Here is a 23,528-nt window from a genome sequence, read left to right on the forward strand (position 1 = left end):
TGCTATCGAAGCAGAACACTGCATGGGAGGAATTACACCTTCTTCAAGAGTAGCATTTACACCCAAATTCGCTATTTGTTTGCTATATTCCTATGACTGTCTTCCCCTAGAGTTTTTTTGTCCTATGCGGTAGCCCTTTCTTCCAGTCAGTAGTTTCGACATTAATATCCTTTACCCCGAATTTTAATCCCACTCCTGAAACTTACCTTAATATATGTCATTGCTTCTTCGAAGCTTAGTTTGAACTGTGTGGAAGATACTGTGATCTACGCCATTCTTATTCCAGTCATAGCTCTTAGTGTCTTCCATCCTTTGGTTCCCTCTTGGTTATTGCATATTTTGTATATTATCTGTTTTTCCTGACCCATGATACCAAAAACCAATACGGTAATTCAAATATTACTTTAATTTCAACCTGAAGATGCTTAGAATGTTTACATCAAACAGTTCATCATCCAGACCAAAGAGCTAAGGCATGTTGCACGGACACGGACTTATGCCGCCGCCCCCCCCCCCCCCCCCCCCCGCCCCGGTTTCTAACGTCCACAACAAGCTGTAAGCTAAACATATATTTTTTCATACGTACGTCAAATCGATCAATAAGAAAAATTAAAGAGCAGCTTTGGTCCGTACTGAATGCAGCGTCGCTTCTCAGACGCTACCAATGACAACTGGAACGAAATTTTACATGAAGGATGCAAATGAAGAGACATGTCGCACATGTACTTTACATGAAATTTGTAAGTAATAGATTTCAGCTCTCAGTCGTCCTTTGGAATATTTTATGGGCAGATCTAGATTTCAGCTAGAAACTAGCCATTCTCAATGCACTACATGCATTACATTCATTGACCAAAAATGATAGTGCATTGAGAGTGGCTAGTTTTCCAGCGTAAATCTAGATCTGCCAATAAAAATTACAAGGGACGACTGATAGCTGAAATCCATTATTTACAAATTTCATGTAAGGTATATGTACGACATGTCTCTTCATTTGCGTCCTTCATGTAAAATTTCGTTCCAGTTGTCATGGTAGCGTCTGAGAATAGATAGTTTAGTAGCTATCAGTCGTCCTTTGGAACTTTTACTGGCAGATCTAGATTTTTGCTGGAAACTAGCCATTCTCAATGCACTATCATTTTTGGTCAATGCATGTGATGCATGTAGTGCTAGTTTCTAGCTGAAATCTAGATCTGCCAAAAAAAATTCCACAGGAATTTACAAATCAAAATAACGGTCGCTGGGTGCAACAACAATAGAGGGTATCCTGATTTACATGAAATTTCCCCTCCATGCGCTTTAAACCTCTCCTGAGAGAAACGCACGTGCTCCCGCACTCGCGGAGTGGTTTCAGAGCTTCACATTAAGTTGAAAGTTAGGTCTGTGTAACACATTTTCTTGCAGGCCCTCCCAAACCAGACAACCTCCAGCAGATAAACAAGACAACGTAACTTGCACGACACTCAATCTCAATTTTTATCAACTGATCCTAAGTATCTTTACAATAGCATTGAGTGTAACGTATTTGACAACCTGATTTTGAAAGTCCTCTGCGCGATCACAGCTGGTGTTAAGATCTCTTATCAAAATAAGTCACTGTTGTAGACGTGTAGTTAATGATCCAGCCACATCCAACAATCAGCTATTTGATAAGATGAGGGAACAATGGCTAAATGAGATGCCGGTAAGAGTACAATAAATCCTATACACTAGGGAACCTTTACCAAAATATGGAAGATTCGGCTGTGATCAGTTGTTAGGGAGGTAACGGAAAAGACTGATTAAAGACATAAAAGTCCGTCCTCAAGACATGTGGTCGTCTAATAAAGCTTTACGTTGTCCACTTGCTTTGCAAACTACTTCTTTCTATGTATCATAAAGAGTCGCTATTGCTGAGACATAATGAGTCTCACCTTCATCTGTGATAATAATGTAGGTTAAAGCAATGAATTGGTAATGGCCTTGCCGCAGCGGTAACATCGGTTCCCATCAAATCAGCCAAGTTAAGCTGTGTCGGGCAGGGCTAGCACTTGTACGGGTGACCATCCAGTCTGCCGAGCGTTGTTGACAATAGGGGTGCACTCAGCCCTGGTGATACAAGAGTTGTGATTGAGAAGTTGTGACGCTGCATCAGGCAGCCTTCACCATACTGACAATTTAAGGAGAAAATCAAAATGGGCTGAGGCATGAATTGAAGTTTGTGTTAGGTTGGGCATCGGACGAGCAGTCCGAGCAGCTCTGTTATTCTCAGTGCCGATGTGGTCTTGTACATAATACATCTGCCTAGTGAGCAAGAAATCTGTGTTCGTGTCTCACCCATAGCACAAATTTTAATTCACTACGTCAGCTTGTATATTTACCGAAGGCTTTTTTAAGTTGTACATCCGACTATATGGACTCAACCTGCTCAGGAAGAGTTTATTGTGGGTAACAGTATGAAGCTTGTCTTTCAAGTGTTTTAGGGATGTTAGAATGTCTCAACAGAGTTAGTTGTTTCGAAGTAAGTAGAAGCTAATAAAGTGGGGCGCAAAGAAACGAAAGATTAACCAGAAGACACTAAGACAACACGAAAAGCTTCAGCGAATTTTTGAACAGGCGATTTGTAGCGTTACGAGTTGGGAACTTCGATACAAAGGCAGTTACTATTACTTTTATGAACTAAAACGAGTGAACACCACTGCACAGGGCTATGGGCAATTCAGAGCTGATGATATGTAAGTGGAGAATATGTACAAAGTAGAGTGAACATGTAACATTTTACGTGTAACGAAATTCTCATTGGCCTGTGAGGTTATAATAGTATATCAGCAATGGTAACTGGAAGGAGTTGAGAACAGGAAGAACAGAACAAGGAATAACTTGCAGAGTACAATAATTCATTTCATTTAGTTGGAGCAAACACCGTTATTTAAACCAACAAGAAGACTATATATTTGGAAAAGACTAGGATACACAGTAAGATTGAAAGGTAACCACAGTATAATCAGACAAAAGTTTACGGACTGAATACGGTTTCGTATAACATAGGACTGTATAAACACTAAGAGCAACTCTTGTAGTGATGAATAGTAGTCAGCAACTAATAAAAAAAAGAAACGTTGGACATTTCGAAGTTAAGGAAGAATGAGACGAAACAGAAACTGAAACTTTCGTAATTGTGCTTTGCGGAAGGGGACCTAGAGGCGCCTCACCGGCTTCCACTGGTAATGCTCTGGCTACGAGGGATTTCCAGCCACAAATCGTGACCCGTCGTCGTAATCTCATTTCTGGCAGCATATTACTTTTACTTTCACAACTGTGCTGAAGCCCTCCTTCATATCTTCCTCCACTGGAGCTCTGAGACGAAGGGGTTCCACGTAACTATAGTCTACGGGTAGTTTTCAGAAACTAAACTTTCACTCTGCAGCGAAGTGTGTGATATTGTGAAATACACTACCAGAGTATATGTGGGTGCTGGACTGAGAATCGAACTTAGCCGCTAGCGTTTCGCAAGCGAAGATGTTACATACTGTGATATGCGGTTAAAGCAATCAGTCCGCAGATTCAATTTTATCAGTAACTCTCTCCTACTATTCCTAGGCGCTTCAGTCTGGAACTGCGCTACCACTACGGTCGCAGGTTCGGATCCTGCCTCGGGCATGGATGTGTGTGATGTCCTTAGGTTAATTAGGTTTAAGTAGTTCTAAGTTCTAGGGGACTGATGACCTCAGATTTTAAGTCCCATAGTGCTCAGAGCCATTTGAACCATCTCTTACTCTTCGGAATTCCTCATTAAAAAAATTAATAAAAGGCTAGAGTTAACAAGAGAGAAGTAACCTACAGGAAATTGTAGTATCATGGAAGAGAAACTGTCGGGACGAATAAGAAGTTAAGATATTTGAAGGGCACATGTCAAATTTCAGATGAGTGCAAATGAAAGAACCGCTACATATTCACAAAAGCGATAAGATAGTTACTTGTTACTGAGAGCCTTAGAGAAGCAGGTTGATGGAAAGAAGCGCGATATTCAGCGGTGGGCTCAGATTTTGCTACAGCTCTGGATTATCTGACCTGTCACACATTAAGAGAGGTCACTATTATCACGGTTACATTAAATCCACGTGGGTTCTTTTATCTAGCGTCGAAACAGTGGAACAGATTTCATATATACCTTAATCATCTCTTTATCACAATGAGAGAAAGGGATGAATGTGAGAATACTTGAACAATCATAGGTTTCTGAAATCATATTATGAATAATATATTGAAGACTTGCAAGAAACATTCGAGTGAGCGAAGACCACTCTAAGTTCAGAGAATTAAGATATACATAGGAAAGTAACATTTCGAAACTTACACTTAACAGCTAACGGATATTTAATGGAATGCCTTTTAGCGTGCATTACATTTGTTGACCAAGAAAAGGTCTTTGAAATAATAAGGTGCAGTACGACGTTCGTTTAGTAGAGTAGGGATGAAATGCAGAGAATGTAGAATGACGCATAACAGCTACTGAAGATAGAATGATGTAGTTAACTTTGAAAAATCTATAAATTCAATCTGATGTTGGGGGGCGTAAAGCTTAAAATTCAGCACAATGTGATATCTATGACGGTAGCATGCACCAGTGTTAAAATTCGTAGACAACGTCGTCCGGTTCAAAACAGAATTAGATACGGAAGGAATGAATTGTTAGTAGAACGCATTGTAGTATAGAAGTCCATACAAATTGCACACGAGACAGAACAGAACTGTGGAACGTGTACTATGGTGATTCTGAATGCACTTATCTCGTAACATACTTTTTTTTGGAAATGAGAGGAAAGAGTGTTCGGTCAAATTGGAATGAAAATGTCTGATTAAAGAAAATCGCTTTCACGTTCATTAAAACCCACAGCTAAATTTTCTCAGGGCGCTATGGCCAGAAATATGCATATTCCAACGTGAAGACATCCGTCTTACGATGAGTAAAAAAAAAAATCTTCCTTTACTATTAGGCGATAAGCAAATTAAATATAATATGCAAATAATTATTTTTCTCTGTGAGGCTTGATGCTCTAGTATAGCTGCCGACGTACAATGACAGCGTACACGATTAGAATACTTTATTTCAATAAAACTGTACCTCTGGCCAAAAATGAAATGGAAATTATTATGAGACGCCGTTTTCCTTTTGACCGAGACCAAATTCTCTCAATACTTTCAGAATTAGATAGCTATGGAAAAGTTTTTATCAAATTTAACAGCAATGGTCAAGGCAACATTTAATTGTTACGTACTTAAATGAAGAGGGCAGGGAAGGTACATTCTTGCTACTAACAAAAACACATACTGCATTACTTCATTAGATATTGACATATATATTTTGCAAAAATTTAAATACACTGCGTATGGTAGAAATGATTTCTTTTACCGACCGTAATCTCTATCTTCGACGTCAGAACCAACCAGGCACAGAAGACAAAGAAGAAGAAGACAAGAGAAAACAATGAAATCTTTTCTTATACAGGGTGTCCCAGCTATCTTGTCCACCCAAAATATCTCTGGAACAATAACAGCTATTGGAAAACGACTTTCAACGGTATCAATGTAGAGCTGGGGCCCATGAATGTACATATTTGGAAACATTCTAAAACGAAAGCATATGTGTTTTTTAACACAAACATATTTTTTAAATAGGCCTCCTATATTTTTTCTTCAGCAATCCATAGCATGACAAAGCACATACACAATGGCGTTGATTGCATCGCAATATTCCCAATACATCCCGAGATATTGAGACGCGAAGTTGACGCTTGAAACCCCCGACATGCGCTGCTAGCGCACGTCCTGAGGCTCAGGCGTGAACCCCATGCTGCCCGTAATCGCGATGTGATTGACATGTGTAATCACACCTCCATACTTATCAAGAGGTCCGAAACGAATAATACGGTCTGCTGCCATCAACTCTCATAAGCACATAATGGTTTCCCTCTTGCACGTTTTACGTATCTACGTACACAATATGAACCAGTACCGATCGGTGTACACCCGTCAGGTTGTCTTATTTATCCTGCACACCCAAAATAAGGTTTATCTAATGCGTTATATGACCCATTGTGCCTGTCGCGCAGGGCCTGGCTCTACCTAGTCAAGTGTCCAACGTAGTTCCCACTACTGCCACAGTTACCACTTCGCCTTGTTTATGATTTGCGACCTATGCAAACTCCTGTACTCCACCACCCTCCTAGCATCTCATTTGTTGTTGCTTTGGCGTGCAGTACACCGCTTGCCAGTGTAGTCGTGCATCAGAGTAATCTAGTGACGGCACGGAGGTAGTACACATTGTGAATAAACGCTGTGTTGTGGAACTTATACTATACAGTATAATGTACACACATGAAGACATGGTAGAAATGCTGCTGATCTATGAAGAATGTACGTTGACGGGAAATACGTTATGAGATTGCTTGTTTGTTGATAGTACTGTTAGCGAACATTATGATTATTAAGTTAATATGTCTGTTTTCTACCCTACTCTACATACCTGTACTGTACCCAGTTGTAGGTGGACGAAATGCTGTTCAGGCAGAACGACTGTACAGAAGACGATATCCTGCAAGCCATCGCCTTCGCGCCGGATGTTTGGCCGTCTCACATCTTGTCTACGTGAATCGGGAAGCTTCAATCCAAGACCTCGACATCGTCCTAGAACACGCACAGATGAACGTGCTGAAGTTGCTGTGCTCGCTACCATAGCTGTGAATCCTCAAATCAGCACACGTCAAATTGAACGTGAAGTTGGTGTGTCGAAATCAAGTGCACAGCGTATTCTGAAACGTCATAAATTTCATCCTTACCATGTTCATTTACACCAGGATCTTCATGGAAATGACTTCCGCAATTGGGTAACATTTTGTCGGTGGGCTCAGCAAAAACTTCTGACTAATCCAAATTTTTTTGCAGATGTTCTCTTTACCGACGAGGCATCATTCTCCAACAAAGGAATTGTCAATATGAGGAATATGCATTATTGGTCCGCAGACAATCCAAAATGGCTCCGTCAGGTAGAGCATCAACGTCCGTGGAAAGTTAATGTTTGGTGTGGGATTATTGGAGACACCATTATCGGACCTTTCTTTATAAATGGCATCCAAACTGGCAGACAATACTCCAGATTTATACGACACAATCTTCCTGTTCTCTTGGACACCGTACCTCTGAACCGGAGAATGGTCATGTGGTATCAGCATGACGGATGCCCTGCACATAACGCCTTACGAGCACGACGACTTCTGAACCGTAAGTTCTCTGGTAGGTGGATTGCACGAGGTGGCCCAGTTAGGTGGCCTGCCCGATCTCCGGACCTTACACCGCTGGATTATTTTCTTTGGGGAGCAGTGAAGGATGTTGTTTACCAGCATGAACCAACAACACCAGAGGACATGAAGCAACGCATTATTGATGCTTGTACAGCCATCAAAGAGGAAACAGTAGCACGAAGTAGGGCATCCTTCATCCGCAGAGTGACCCTATGTACGCAACCCAATTGGCATCACTTTGAGCATGAGATGTGAACGCTGTGTTTAGTATGTAGTGCTGGTATCACAGTGGAAGTTTCTACACAGGGCCATTTTACCCAGTAATGTTAAGAAAGATTTGTTTACAACAATTTGTCATTTAATGCATTAGATAAACATAAAATTGATAATCATGTGATAATAAAACTAGTTGGTTAAACATGTTTACATTCATCTTCTATGTCCTACCTGAACTTTCCAAATCAAAATATTTTTACCTAAACAACGGTAAAACTTTTAGTCCACTTGCTCGTTTCACTAAAACCATCAACATGAATTTTACTATTGTGAGTGAATGATTAACTGTCACTTGCGCTAGATCCGCAGTAAAGTAGAGTTTTAACGCTGAACGGCATTATCTTTTTAGTAACGGATTAACGATAAGCGAAGTTAACTTTGTGACTAACGTTGCGGTACACAGATATGTTACAGAACCGCATCACCCCTAGCCTATGGGATAAATACCTGCTGGAATGTACGACGTTAATGCAGGATGGCAGCAGACCGTATTATTCGTTTCGGACGTCTTGATAAGTATAGAAGTGTGATTACGCATGGCAATCACATCGCGATCACGGGCAGCATGGGGTTCACGCCTGAGCCTCAGGACGTGCGCTAGCAGCGCATGTCGGGTGTTTCAAGCGTCAACTTCGCGTCTCAATATCTCGGGATGTAAAGGGAATATTGCGATGCAATAAACGCCATTGTGTATGTGCTTTGTCATGCTATGGATGCAATGCTGAAGAAAAAATATAGGAGGTCCATTTAAAAAACATAAGTTTGTGTTAAAAAACACATATGCTTTCGTTTTAGAATGTTTCCAAATATGTACATTCATGGGCCCCAGCCCTACATTGATACCGGTGAAAGTCGTTTTCCAATGGCTGTTATTGTTCCAGAGATATTTTGGGTGGACAAGATAGCTGGGACACCCCGTATACTACGATACAGAGACAATATTAGCTACAATTCTCTGAGCACGTATAGCGGTTCCATTCTATTCATATATCGATAAAACAATTTACATTACTTTTTTCAATTAGCTATGCTATACACAGGAATGAGCAATGGCGAGGAAACGGCGTGTCAGCAAACAAGTATTTAAATAGTAAGGTAGTTTAGGGAAAATATCGCGTGTATTTACTTGCTAAACCACAAGAAGTATAAGACAGATGACGTGAAACAGGAAGTAAATTAATCCATAGCAACACAACAAGTGATAACTCATATATATATCTTTCATGAATCAATCACTTGAAATATTCGCTGAATAAAGAGTAAGAACTCCGTCTAACAACTTAAATATGTTCCACGTAAAACCGTAAATATAGACTATAAATTTCAGTTACGTGCTGATAAGTAGAGAGATACCAGTTTAAATATCAACTATGAATTCTTCTGAAGAAATAAAGATTACGTAACGTAGTCGGTTTCTGATCTGCTGAGGTGTAAATTTAGAACAATGTTTGTGTTTAACAGAGAGAATAAGTTCTGCGATAAAGCCAGTTTTCATGGCATGAATGGATACGATACCTCCTAATCACGGGTTTGACGCGATAAACTTCGAAAACACATGTTCTCAGAAGGCGAGGCTGAGGCTGAATAGCACAGAGCATCGCGGTAACATTCCTGAACACCCCGGCCGCCAGCGGTGTTTCTGGTCGGTGTAGTCGGAAGCATGCAGAGCAGAGGTGGCAGGGTGGTGACGAAGACGCAAAGTGTCGGCGCAGCAGATGTTATCAGCGGGCCTCGTTAGTGCCCTAGGCAGGCGTACTAACAAGGTGCCGACAGCCCGGCTGGCGGGCCTGCAACAAAACGCGCCGAGCCGTGCGGTCCGTTCTGAATTTCAAATTCTGCTTCTGCTGCAAGACTTCCGCCGCTGTGTCCACCTGGACCGAGGCCTCTGAAAGAACTCCCGTGAGGGACGGCACTGCCTGGGTGGCGGGAACCCTTGTTAGCCAGTGAGATGGTGCGCTTACCTTTTGTACATCTACCAGCTTGAGCACTGCAGACAACATCATGGGTGTGTGGAATTCGATCGGTATCTTGATGTACTCGCCGTATTTCGCAGGGGAAGGTCACTTCACAGCTAGTATGATGCGGTTTTAGGAAGAGCTACCAACAAATCGCCCATCGTCTTGACTCTGCTCGCTTTTAAGGTACCTCAGCTGCGTGTTCTCCCGCCGATGTCTCTGCGACATTTTTGACAGACTGAGCGTTGGCATAGTCGCTTCTCGACATGAAAATTGTCAGTGGCGATAGGATGGATTACTTGTTGACAGCCGGCCGGAGTAGCCAAGCCGTTCTAGGCGCTACAGTCCGGAGCCGCGCGACCGCTACGGTCGCAGGTTCGAATCCTGCCTCGGGCATGGATGTGTGTTGTCCTTAGGTTAGTTAGGTTTAAGTAGTTCTAAGTTCTAGGGGACTGATGACCTCAGATGTTAAGTCCTATGGTGCTCAGAGCCATCTGAACCATTTTCAACTTGTTGACAAACAAAGCTAAGTATGTCACTCGTAACGGAGATGCCTCGTCAGAAGCTAAGTACTGACCGACGTACTGCAAGCGCCGCTCCTGTTCACTATACATGGTACTTAAAAATATAGTGTCACATATTCCCAGAACAGGAAGTACTGGTCAAAACACGAAGAAAGTTTCCCGAGGCGGTACGTCCAGAAACTAACACCTGTTAAGATATGGGGCAATCTGTCCTCTTATCGCCACGTGTCTGTTACGTAGAAACAGATATTATAGGCAGAGCTGCAGGCGGCTACCACGCATCCTGACGCATCCTTCAGTCCCCCTTCGCATGAATCGTGCACACTTTCAAATACACCTGTTCCAGTCGGACTGCATTACTTGCATCGGTCACGTGCTCCTGTAACATCTGCATACTGATGACGTGTTGGGCACACGCCAATGCCGTTAAATGTCCCCATAGGCAGAAATCTTACGGATTCTTGTCTGGTGAATGGGTAGTCTATGCTAATGGATCTCCTTAAAAAAAAGGTCATTTTGTATAAACTATTTAGACTAACTTACGCTAACTTAAGAACAACGTACACATCCTTGCCCGAGGGAAGACTCGAAACTCCGGCGGGAGCACCCGCCAGTCCGTGACATGACGCCTTAAACCGAACGACCACACCACACCGTGCGCGATGGAACTCCTCGATCAATTCATCGTCCATGACGGATTGGCCGAGGAAATTCGGTAGCGCGGCCTACCTGCTCACTGGAGCTGGATTTCTGGTAATGGAGACATTTAAAAGTTAGACATTGCTACACGATCCGCAGAAAATGAGGTGCGTATACCACAGTCATTGCCTTTCTGCGAGGATAACGTTCTCCAATAGCGCTGGTAACTCATAGCGCAGATCACGATTATACAAAGTGCCTGTCAACCTGTTTGGTAAAGTATATGGCCCCATGAGTCTGTCACAGAAAATTCGTGGCCGTACACTGATAGTGAAGTTGTCCAGATGTCTGACCTCCATGATTCATCTAGCATTTGCATCAACCAATACATGCATATCGTCGTGATTTACTATGCCATCTTTTACAATCTTACCACAGCTGTAAATAAAATACAGTCTCTGATCTGTGGGTCTTTAAGGGCCCATATCTCAAAAGCTGTATATTTTCGGGAATATCATTATGGAATTTTTGGCTAGATACTACTCATATGGATCAAATGACTCTGAGCACAATGGGACAACATCTGAGGTCATCAGTCCCCTAGAACGTAGAACTACTTAAACCTAACTAACCTAATGACATCACACACATCCATACCCGAGGCAGGATTAGAACCTGCGACCGCAGCAGCAGCGCGGAACCGGATTGAAGCTGCTAGAACCCCCCGGCCATTGCGGTAGGCGCTAATACTACTCCATTTAGGAATAGTAAATGGGAAAAACGATGAGCCAAAACAATATTCCCACTGGCTATCGCAAGACTCGACACCTCTCAATGTCGCAAGACGAGCTAAGCATAGCTGAAATGAATGGGCAATTGTTCTAGCGACGATATGGGCCACAAATGAGGAAATCCACTAGTAAAAGCAACGTTGACAAAGGGCAGATTCCTATGGACCGGCGGCTTTGAACAAGTGTCTCGGAAACGACGAAGATTTTTGGGTATACTTGTGCAACTGTCGTCAGCATCTATGGTTGAAGGACGGTGAAACCGCGGACAGGTGGCTAGGTGTTCGACATCCAGGCCTCATCACGGAACGTGAGCGCCGGTGGAGTCTTGTCTGGTCTGTAAATCAGTATACAGTGTGACCATAACTGAAGTTCCAGTTTTAAAAGAATGTAGAAGCAGAACCACTTCTCAGAATGACTTCCAATTTGGTCAGCATATTCTTGACGCAAGGGGAAACGACGTGGAACAAAATAAATGTGTAAAGGAAATTTGGTCAATAGACGAACCTGTAAGAGTCAGGAAACGATTATGCACACCAACGGAAGCGCAGAACACAACTGCTCTTCAGTTTGCATCCAAGGCGCCCAGCTTGGCTGTCTCCATGAAAGATGGCGCGCCGCTGGTAAAGCTCTTTTACAGGAACGGTGATTGTGCGCCAGTCCCGGATACTCAATGACATCGAAAAAGAAGCATTGTTCTCTTGTGTGCTAAGGATCTGGAGGAAATGATTACGAAATTCTAAAAGATAGGTTCTTTTTAACTGCAATGTGGCAGAGGGAGGAAAGCGGTTGATCTGACATCTGATGAAGATGTAGCCACAGCATTGCATAAGTGGTCGAGCGGTGGTGTGCAAACGTGCAATGCACGGGGAATTGCCCGAACATTAGACATGCCTGCCAGCACGGTGCATAAAATCCTACTAAACGACCTGTTTTGCTATCCGTACAAAAACACCCACGTTCAGGAGTTGATTCCTGCTGATCTACCAGCAAGACACAAGTTCGCTCTGGAATTTCTTGCTCGCATTGAAGTGAACAACTGGCCATGGAATATTCTATGGACAGACGAAGCACGTTGCCTTGTTCAACAACATATCAATACCCAGAATTGTAGAATGTGGGCAACGGGAAATCCGCATGCGCATCAACCTGTAGCACTTTATTGCAAAGGTGACTGTGTGGTGCTGGTTGACTGCATTATTTATCGCATGGCCGTGTGTTTTCGAGGAGGTGAGCCCTGTGGGTTACCCTTACCGTCACTGGTAAACGGTATGAGAGTGTTTTGCGCACCAGTGTCATTCCAGCCCTTGAAATGCTTGGTTGTGTAGGTAGGATCATTTTTTTATGCAACATGAAGCTCGTCCGTACATTGCAGAGCCAGGGAAGCGCAATGCTAGAATTATCAGCCGTAATTTTCCTGCAACCTTGCTTTCTAGATCACCTGATCTTAATCCACGTCTGGCTGCGGGGTTATCTGAAATTTGTTACACTCTGTGCTATAATTACGAACGTTCAGATGGCTCTGAGCACTATGGGACTTAACTGCTGAGGTCATCAGTCCCCTAGAACTTAGAACTACTTAAACCTAACTAACCGAAGGACATCACACACACCCATGCCCGAGGCAGGATTCGAACCTGCGACCGTAGCGGTCTCGCGGTTCCAGTCTGCAGCGCCTAGAACCGCAAGGCCACTTCGGCCGGCAATTACGAACGTAGTTTAGCTGAAGGCATGCACTGCGCTACGCATTATGAACCGCCGCTAGGGGTAGCCGCGAGGTCTGAGGCGTCTTGTCATGGTCCGTCTGCACCCCACGTCGGAGGTTGAGTCCTCCGTTTGGCGTGAGTGTGTGTGTGTGTGTGTAGCGTAAGTTAGTTTAAGTTAGATTAAGTGGTGTGTAGGCTTAGGGACCGATGGCTTCAGAAGCTTGGTCCCATAAGAACTTACCACAATTTTCCAATTTTTTGCATTATGAACGTGTCTTCTAAGACTCGCCGATCTGTTGTGGAACATGCTGTTTCTCGATTTCAAGTTGTGGTGGGAAACGGAAGACAGGATACTGCACATGTTACGTCAGTCTCACGACAGTTAGAAACAGATGCCGTTTTTTTTTAATGCAGTTTTTAGACATAGAACAATTAAAAATGGATATAATTTTATTTTTATGTCTTTTGTTTTCAGGACACTTAAAAATCGATTTTTCCCAACCGATTTGGTGAGACCTTGCGTGGTGATTAGTTTTACCTAACAGAGCCTTAACTATTGATTGCTGGAATTCTATAGTTATGCACACTGAACAATGTAGATAGTGTAATGTCCAACTCAAACTGTAGATTGAAGTCCAACTTTATACAGATGCTTGCGGGACATCGGCTATTCAGTATAAAATGTCGAAGGAAAACACCTTCAGCCGTCTAAATCTCCAGTTGTTACGTTACTTGAGCAGTCAGTTTCAGTGCTACATTACACTGTCTTTTTCATACCACTGTTTTTGTATAGCGATTCATCTGTCACTTTTAGCCAACTCCACTTACGTTAGGAAACTTATAGAGCCATCCATTCGAAAACATTTGTTTACATTTTCTTCTTTTTGTTCTGTAACATTTTCCAACGTCAATAATATGCTGTTTAAATTTGACTACATTTTGAGCAGTAGTTCTCTTTCTGCAGCGTTTCGAAACTGGAACTTTGATTATCTTCCAGGAAATAATGAAATACACTGGAATTCATTTGAAATTTAGGTACTTATATCTAATAAAACTATGTAGTAAATGAGACTCATATGAAAAGGGTGGGGACAATAAAATGTAATCTCATTACGTAAGAAAGGAGAATAGTGTAAAAATCATCAATGAATGCCGTAGGTTTGTTGAACTTTGGGTGAAAAATGTATGTGAAAATATTAATTAACAGGCTCAAAAACGGCAGAGCCTGTGTAGATTACATACGAAAACGTAGCTTCAAACATTTGTTGTTCTTGCTGTCCTCAGTTCGCACACTGGTTTGATTTGGTTCTCGATGCATATCCTCCGCAAACCACATATATTTCAATGTTGTTGTTGTTGTTGTTGTTGTTATTGTGGTCTTTAGTGCTGAGACGGGTTTGCTGCACCTCTCCATGTTACTCTATCCTGTGAAGCTTCTTCATCTCCCAGTACCTATTGCAACCTATATCCTTCTGAATCTGTTTAGTGTATTCATCTCTTGGTCTCACTCTACGATTTTTACCCTCCACGCTGCCCTCCAATGCTAAATTGATGATTACTTGATGCCTCAGAATATGCCCTACCAATCGATCCCTTCTTCTAGACAAGTCGTGCCATAACTTTCTCTTCTCTCCAGTTCTGTGAAATACCTCCTCATTAGTTATGTGATCTACCCATCTAATCTTCAGCATTCTTCTGTAGCACCACATTTCGAAAGCTTCTATTTTCTTCTTGTCTAAACTATTTATCTTCCACATTTCACTTCCATGCATGGCTACACTCCATACAAATACTTTCGGAAACGACTGCCTGACAAATCTATACTCGATGTTAACAAATTTCTCTTCTTCAGAAACGCTTTCATTGCCATCGCCAGTCTACATTTTATACGCTCTCTACTTCGACCATCATCAGTTATTTAGCTCCTCAAATACCGAAACTTATTTACTACTTTAAGCGTCTCATTTCCTAAGCCAATTCCCGCAGCATGACCCGATGTAATTCGACTCCATTCCGCTATCCTCCTTTTGCTTTTGCTGATGTTCATCTTATATCCTCCTTTCAAGACACTGTCCATTCCGTTCAACTGCTCTTCCAGGTCCTTTGCTGTCTCTGGCAGAAGTACAAAGTCATCGGCGAACCTCGAAGTTTTTATTTCTTGTCCATGGATTTTAATTGCTACTCCGAATTTTTCTTTTGTTTCCTTTACTGCTTGCTCAATATACAGATTGAATAACATTGGAGATACGCTACAACCCTGTCTCAGTCCCTTCGCAACCACTGCTTCCCTTTCATGTCCCTCGGCTATAATAACTGCCATCTGGTTTCTGTACAAATTGTAATAACCTTCTACTCCCTGTATTTTACACCTGCCACCTTCAGAATTTGAAAGAGAGTATTCCAGTCAACATGGTCAAAAGCTTTCTCTAAGTCTACAAATGCTGGAAACGTAGGTTCGCCTTTCCTTAATCTATTTTCTAAGATATGTCGTAGGGTCAGTATTGCCTCACATGTTCCAACATTTCTCCGGAATCCAAACTGATTTTCCCCGAGGTCGGCTTCTATCAGTTTTTCCATTCGTCTGTAAAGAATTCGTGTTAGTATTTTGCAGCCGTGGCTTATTAAACTCATAGTTCGGCAGTTTTCACATCTATCAGCACCTGCTTTCTTTGGGATTGGAATTATTATATTCTTCTTGAAGTACGAGGGTATTTCGCCTGTTTCATACATCTTGCTCACTACATGGTATAGTTTTGTTAGGCCTGGAGCTCTCAAGGCTGTCAGTAGTTCTAATGGAATGTTGTCTACTCCAAGATCTTTGTTTCTACTTAGGTCTTTCAGTGCTCTGTCAAACTCTTCACGCAGTATCATATCTCCTATTTCATCTTCATCTACATTCTTTTCCATTTCTATAATATTGCCCTGAAGAACATCGCCGTTGTGTAGACCCTCTATATACACATCCACCTTTCTGCTTTCCCTTGTTTGCTTGGAACGGGGTTTCCATCTGAGCTCTTGATATTCATGCAAGTGGTTCTCATTTCTCCAAACGTCTCTTTAATTTTCCTGTAGGCAGTATCTATCTTACACCTAGTGATATGCACCTCTACATCCTTACATTTGTCCTCTAGCCATCCCTGCTTAGCCATTTCGCACTTCCTGTCGATCTCATTTTTGAGACGTTTGTATTCCTATTTCCTGATTCATTTACTGCATTTCTACACTTTCTCCTTTCATTAATTAAATTCAATATATCTTCTGTTACCTAAGAATTTCTATTAGCCCTCGTCTTTTTACCTTCTTGATCCTCTGATACCTTCACCATTTCATCTCTCACACCTGCCCATTCTCCTTCCACTGTATTTCTTTCCCCAATTCTTGTCAATCGTTCCCTAATGCTCTCCCTGAAGCTCTCTACAACCTCTGGTTCTTTCAGTTTATCCAGGTCCCATCTCCTCAAATTCCCACTTTTTTGCAGCTTCTTCAGTTTTAATCTACAGTTGATAACCAATAAATTGTGGTCAGAGTCCACATCTCCCCCTGGAAATGTCTTACAATTTAAAACGTGGTTCCTGAATCTCTGTCTTACCATTATATAATCTGAGACCTTCCAGTATCTCCAGGCTTTTCTATGTATACAACCTTCTTTTATGATTCTTGAACCAAGTGTTAGCTATGATTAAGTTGTGCTCTGTGCAAAATTCCACAAGGCGGCTTCACCTTTCGTTCCTTACTCCCATTCCATATTCACCTACTAAGTTTCCTTCTGTTCCTTTTCCTACTATCGAGTTCCAGTCACCCATGACTATTAAATTTTCGTCTCTCTTCACTATCTGAATAATTTCTTTTATCTCATCATACGTTTCATCAATCTCTTCGTCATCTGCGGAGCTAGTTGGCATATATATTTGTATTACTGTGGTAGACGTGGGCCTCGTATCTATCTTGGCCACAATAATACGTTCACTATGCTTTTTTTTAGTAGCTTATCTACTTTCCTATTTTCCTATTCATTATTAAACCTACTCCTGGTTTACCCCTATTTGATTTTGTTTTCATAACCCAGCAGTCACCTGACCAGGAGTCTTGTTCCTCCTGCTAGATTATGGGATCTGAGATTCCACCCTCCGATCCGTAGGACGCCAGTTTTCTTTCTCCTGATGAGATTTCAGTATATTGTGTATAAATTGCAGCACCGATCGTAACGATTGAAATGCTTTATTTTACAGATCGTTTTCAGTCACTGTGTGACAATCTTCAGTGAAGACTATGATAACCTTTGCACTGAAGATGGTCACACAGTGACCGAAAATGATCTGTAAAATGAAGGATTTAAATCTTTACAACCAATGCTGCCATTTATTCAAAATATATTGACAATAATACGGTCGTGGTGATCACGGTTTCCAATAGAATCAGGCGTCACATCAACTTCAGTCCGCTTCTATATTCAAGCCTTTGTTCCCCTCTGCAACTGTTATCCTCCACATTTCCTTACAAAAACAATCGGAAGATACCTCGATGCCTCAGGATGTCTCCAGTGAACCGACCTTTCTTTTAGTTAGCTTGTACCATAAATTTCTTTTCTCCTCAATTTGGTTCGGTACCTCCTATTTTGTTATTCGATCTATTCACATTCCGAAAGCTTCTTTCTATTTCCGGTCTAAACTGTCTATCCTCCACGTTCCACTTTCACACAAGGCCACACTCCAGACAAATACTTTCATAAAAGAGTTCTCGATAAAGTCCTCTCTTTCACAAACATTTTTCTTGGTGTTGCCAGTCTGCATTTTACACCTTCCCTTCTTCGGCAATCACCGGTTTTTCTGCTCAAAAAACAAAATTTATCTAGAGTAGTTTTAGTGTCTCATTTTCTAATTTCATTCGCTCACCATCACCTGATTTCCTTGGCTACATTGCCTTACCCTTCTTTACGTTTATTGATGTTCAACTTATAATCTCTTTTCAAGATACTATCCATTATGTTCAACATCTCTTCCAGGTCCTTAGCCGCCTGACAGATTTACAGTGTTATACGCCAACGGAAAAATTTTTATCTGTGGTTCCAAATTTTTAACTACCTTCCCTAACTTCTCCTCGCTTTCCTTCACAGCTTGCTCAGTGAACTGATTGAATTACATCAGAGATAGGCTAGAGCCTTGTCTCACTCACATATAACTGTGGCCTCCCATCCACATACTTCGTCTCTTGTAACTGCAGTATAGTTTCTGTAAAAGTTGTAAACAAACATTTGATCATTGTATTTTATGCATGCTAGCTTCAGAATTACAGTTTGCAGTTCTTTCCATAATGTTAAATGGTTTTTCTGAACCTACGGATCCTGTAATTAAGGATTTGCCTTTCTGCAACCTATCTCTCCTGTAAGTAGTAGGTCAATATGGACTTTCGGTAAGGAATAGAAGAGGAAGCCGCCTGGTAGAGTTTTGCACAGAGCATAACTTAATCATCACTCACACTTGGTTTAAGGATCATGAAAGAAGGCTCTATACGTGGAAGAGACCTGGACACACCGGAAGTTTCAGATTGATTATATAATGGTAAGATAGAGATTTAGGAAACAGGTTTTAAATTGTAAGACCTTTCGAGGGGCAGAAGTGGACTTTGACCCCAATGTATTGGTTATTAAGTGTAAATTAAAACTGAAGAAACTGAAAAAAATGTAGGAATTTAAGGATGTGGAAATTGAATAAACTCAAAGAACCAGAGGCTGTAGAGAGTTTCAGAGTGAGAATTATGGGACAAATGACAAGAACAGGGGAAAGGAATACAGTAGACGTGCGGGTAGCTTTGAGAGATGAATAGCAAGGTAGCAGAGGATGAAGTAGGTAAAAAGACGAGGGCCAGTAGAAATCATTGGGTAACAAAAGAGATACTGAATTTAATTTGATGAAAGGAAAAAATATAAAAATGTAATAAATGAAGCAGGTGAAGAGGAATACAAACGTCTCGAAAAAGTGATCGACAGGAAGTGCAAAATATCTAGTTGGAAATGACTAGGGGACAAATATAAGGATGTAGAAGCATATACCACTAGGGGTAAGATAGAAGACGCATACAGAAGAACCACCTGTATGAATATTAAGAGCTCAGATGGAAAACCAGTCCTAAGCAACGAAGGGAATGCAGAAATGATGGAGTATAGAAAGGGTCTGTACAAGGGCAATGTATTTGAGGACAGTATTATTGAAATGGAAGAGCACGTAGATGAAGATGAGATGGGAGATATGATACTGCATGTAGAATTTGACAGAGCACTGAAAGACCAAAGTTGAAAAAAGGGTTTAGACATTCCATTAGAACTAATGATAGCCTTGGGAGAGCCAGCCATGACAAAATTCTTCCATCTGGTGAGCAAGCTGTATGAGACAGGCGAAATACCCTGACTTCAAGAATAATATAATAATTACAATTCCAAACAAAGCAAGCGATGACAGGTGTGAGTATTACCCAACTATCAGTTTAATAAGCTGCGGTGGGAAAGTACTAAGAAGAATTCTTTGCAGACGAATGGAAAAACTGGTAGAAGACGATCTCGGGGAAAATCAGTTTTGTTTCCGTAGAAATGTGGGAACACGCGAGGCAATAGTGACCCTACAAAGCCGGCCGGTGTGGCCGAGCGATTCTAGGCGCTTCAGTCTGGAACTGCGCGACCACTACGGTCGCAGGTTCAAATCCTGCCTGTGATGTCCTTAGGTTGGTTAGTTTTAAGTAGTTCTAAGTTCTAGGGGAATGATATCCTCTTATGTTAAGTCCCATAGTGCTCAGAGCCATTCGAACCATTCTTTGACCCTACAAATTATCTTAGAAGATAGATTATGGAAAGGCAAACCTATGTTTATACCATTTGTAGACTTGGAAAGTCTTTGACAGTGCTGACTGAAACACTGTCTTTCAAATTCTGAAGGTAGCACGGATAAATTACAGGGAGCGAAAGGGTATTTACAATTTGTACAGAAACCAGATGTCAGTTATAAGATTCGGGGGGCATGAAAGGCAAGCAGTGGTTGGGAAGAGAGTGAAACAGCGTTGCAGCCTACCCAATGTTATTTAATCTGTATACTGAGCAAGCAGTAAAGGGAAAAAATGAAAAATTTGGTGTAGAAATCAAAATTCAGGGAGAAGAAATAAAAACCTTGAGGTTTACCGATGACACTGTAAAGGACTTCGAAGAACGGTTGAACGGAATTGACAGCGTCTCGAAAGGAGGATATAAGATGAACATCAACAAAAGCAAAACGAGGATAACGGAATGCAGTCGACGTAAATGCTGAGGGAATTAGATTAGGAAATGAGACACTTAAAGTTGCCGATGAGTTTTGCTATTTGGGCAGCAAAATTATTGATGATTGTCGAAATAGAGAGGATATAAAATGTAGATTGAGGGTTGCAGGGAAAGCGTTTCTAAAGAGGAGAAATATGTCAACATCGTGTATAGACTTCTCAGGAAGTCTTTTCTGAAAGAATTTGTATGGAGTGTAGCCGTGTAAGGAAGTAAAACATGGACGATAAACGGAGACTTGAAATGTGCTGCTACAGAAGAATTCTGAAGATTAGATGTGTAGATCACGTAACTAATGAGGAGATGCTAAACAGAACTAGGGAGAAAAGCAATCTGTGGCGGAACTTGACTAGATGAAGCCATCGGTTGGCGGGACACATTCTGAGGCTTCACGGGACCACCAATTTAGTACTGGAGGGAAGCCTGGAGAGTAAAAACCTTAGAGGGAGACCAATAGATGAATACACTAAGCAGATTCAGAGGGAAGTAGGTTGCAGTAGCTACTCGGAGATGAAGAGTCTTGCACAGGCTGATTTCCTTCCACATCCTTTAAAAAACGATCCGAGCTTACGCTTTGTGGTGATGGTTCTCGCGACTCCAGAGAGTCCAGCACCGGAATCGATAAGCCGCACTCGGAACACTCGTAGCGCAGCAGCTGTCATGGATTCGCAGAAGAAGAATCATTTGAGTATTTCTTCATAAGTAATAAATTTCACTTTATTACCAATTGCTGAGAATATCTCCGATTGAAAATAACCTACGCCGGCCTCCCTTTCAACAGTGCTCTGTCTCTAATGACCTCGTTATCAACGGGACGCTGAACCCTAATTTTCCTTTCTTCCTTCCTCCCTTCGTTTTCGCTGAATGAAGATATGTTTTTCGTCCCATGAAAAGATGGTCCTTAATCTGAGACTACAAGCGTGTCCTTAAGGTAAGCTAATAATCGCAAGATAGAGGGTAGTTCGTGCTGATATTACGAATCACTTCCCGTCCTGTTCCACTCATGTCTAGAATTAGCGAAGAAGCATCTAGCTTACGTCTCTGTATCTTCGACGTCGTCATCATCATCCCTGACAATAAAATCTAATTATTCTTGAATGCACTATCGCAATTTCACCATTCGGCAAATTTCAAGTGGAGTACTGTGAAAATCTGTGCTTCAAAACGTGTCAAAATGTAATTTATCCTGCCGGCATAGCGTAGCTACTGGCAGGATCACCCAAGCCGGATTTGTCTTGACGGTGGAGCCCGACAAAGTGTGTCCCATAACATAGGGTAGGTGTGGCTCTAGAGGCGTAGTGAGGCCAGCTTCTCCAAAGGAGTAGAGTGGTCTGAAGATGGTCAGTAACATACCGAAACCGGTAACAACAAAAGAGACTTGCGTTAGAAACTGTTTATATTGATTTATTGATTTTAAAGAACTAAGAAAACCTCTGTTCTCTAAGAAAAATTTCTCAAAAATTACTAAAAGTAAAGAAGTCGAACTGATACGGTCGACACAGCACCTTTAAAGGGAAAGACAACGTCAAACAAAAACAAGAAGCGATGTGTCTGTTGGAACCTGGAATGTAAGATCGTTATATATAAAACAGCTCGACAAAACTGAGGGAGGCATAGTTGCCCTGTAGTAAACACTATGAAACGGCACAGACTGCTTGATACGGGAAGCTGCACAGTTTTATACCATGGTCCAGAGAGAGTAACCATGAATTTGGTAAAGGATTCACAGTAAGACAGAAATTTAAACATATAAGGGCGGAATTACTGAAATAACACCTAGAATCATACAAATGAGACTGAAGACCAGATTTGCTAACTATTCATTGATCAATGTACATGCAACTACAGAAGTAGTAGATGACCAGGATAAAGACGCATTCTATGAGAACCTCAAAGAAGCCTGTGCGTGATGTTGAAATTTTGGAGACGTTAATGCACAAATTGGAAAAGAAGATCATTAGCGTCCAGCTACAGGAAATCATAGCCCCCATGCATATGTAAATGATAATGGACACATAGTTATTCAGTTTGCGCTGGCACATAGCATGGCTATAGGTAGCACTATGTTGCCCCACAGAAGGATCCATGAAGCAACACTGTGTAGCAGTGATCAGCATACCCGCAACCAAAACGATCATTTAATGATGACGGCAGGCATTTCTCAAACCTACTAGACGTACGTATCTACAGAGGCGTTAATGTTGATTCAGATCACCACCTTATAATTGCGAAACTAAGAGCTCGAGTATCTAAGGCAAGAAAAGTGAAAGGAACTCTGAATCAGGAGTGGAGTGCTAGCAGGATTGCAGTCATTAAGGGAGCAGAAGAAAAGCTACGGAAAGAAGAAAAACAACGAATGAACTCCTTGTTTTATGAAGACGTAAGAGAATAAATTATGAGAAAAATCTGGCTTATAGGAAAGTACTTGAGATATCGTAATCCCCTGTAGCGGTAAGAAATGATGAAGATAAAAGGAGAGAAGGGGAAGAAACTGCATCGGAAGAAGAAAAGGGAATGGGAAAGAAAGCAGACTGAAGAATTGGAGACTACTGGGAAAACAAATGAAGTCAGAAAATTCTATCAGAAAATTAATAGTGAAAGAAGAGCATTTAAGCCGCGTATTAGTACACGTAAGAGTAAAATGGAGACTTACTAACTGATGGCAAGGGGATACTACAACGTCTGGGTGGAGTATTCTACTGAACTGTTGGATGCTCCAGAGGCCCCTGTTGAAGAGATCATAATCCACACAGAAGAAGATGATGCTATAGTCCCTCCCCTCTCTCAAGGAGGACAAAGCAATCGCCCGACTGAAGAACGGTAAAGCACAAGGAATTGATAAAATAAGATCTGTTGAAAGCCTCACGAGTTGAGTTAAATCGCTCGTTATACAAGATCTTGGGCCTCACCTGGGAAAAGGAAGAGCTGCCAGAAGAACAGGATGTAGGGATAGTGTGTTTTATTCGCAAGAACGGACATATATTTACGTGTGGCAACTACAGAGACACAACACGCCTAAATATTGCATATTGTCAAATATTTTGTTTAACAGACACTCAC

This window comes from Schistocerca serialis, unplaced genomic scaffold (assembly GCF_023864345.2).
Source record: "Schistocerca serialis cubense isolate TAMUIC-IGC-003099 unplaced genomic scaffold, iqSchSeri2.2 HiC_scaffold_1261, whole genome shotgun sequence".
NCBI lineage: Eukaryota > Metazoa > Arthropoda > Insecta > Orthoptera > Acrididae > Schistocerca > Schistocerca serialis.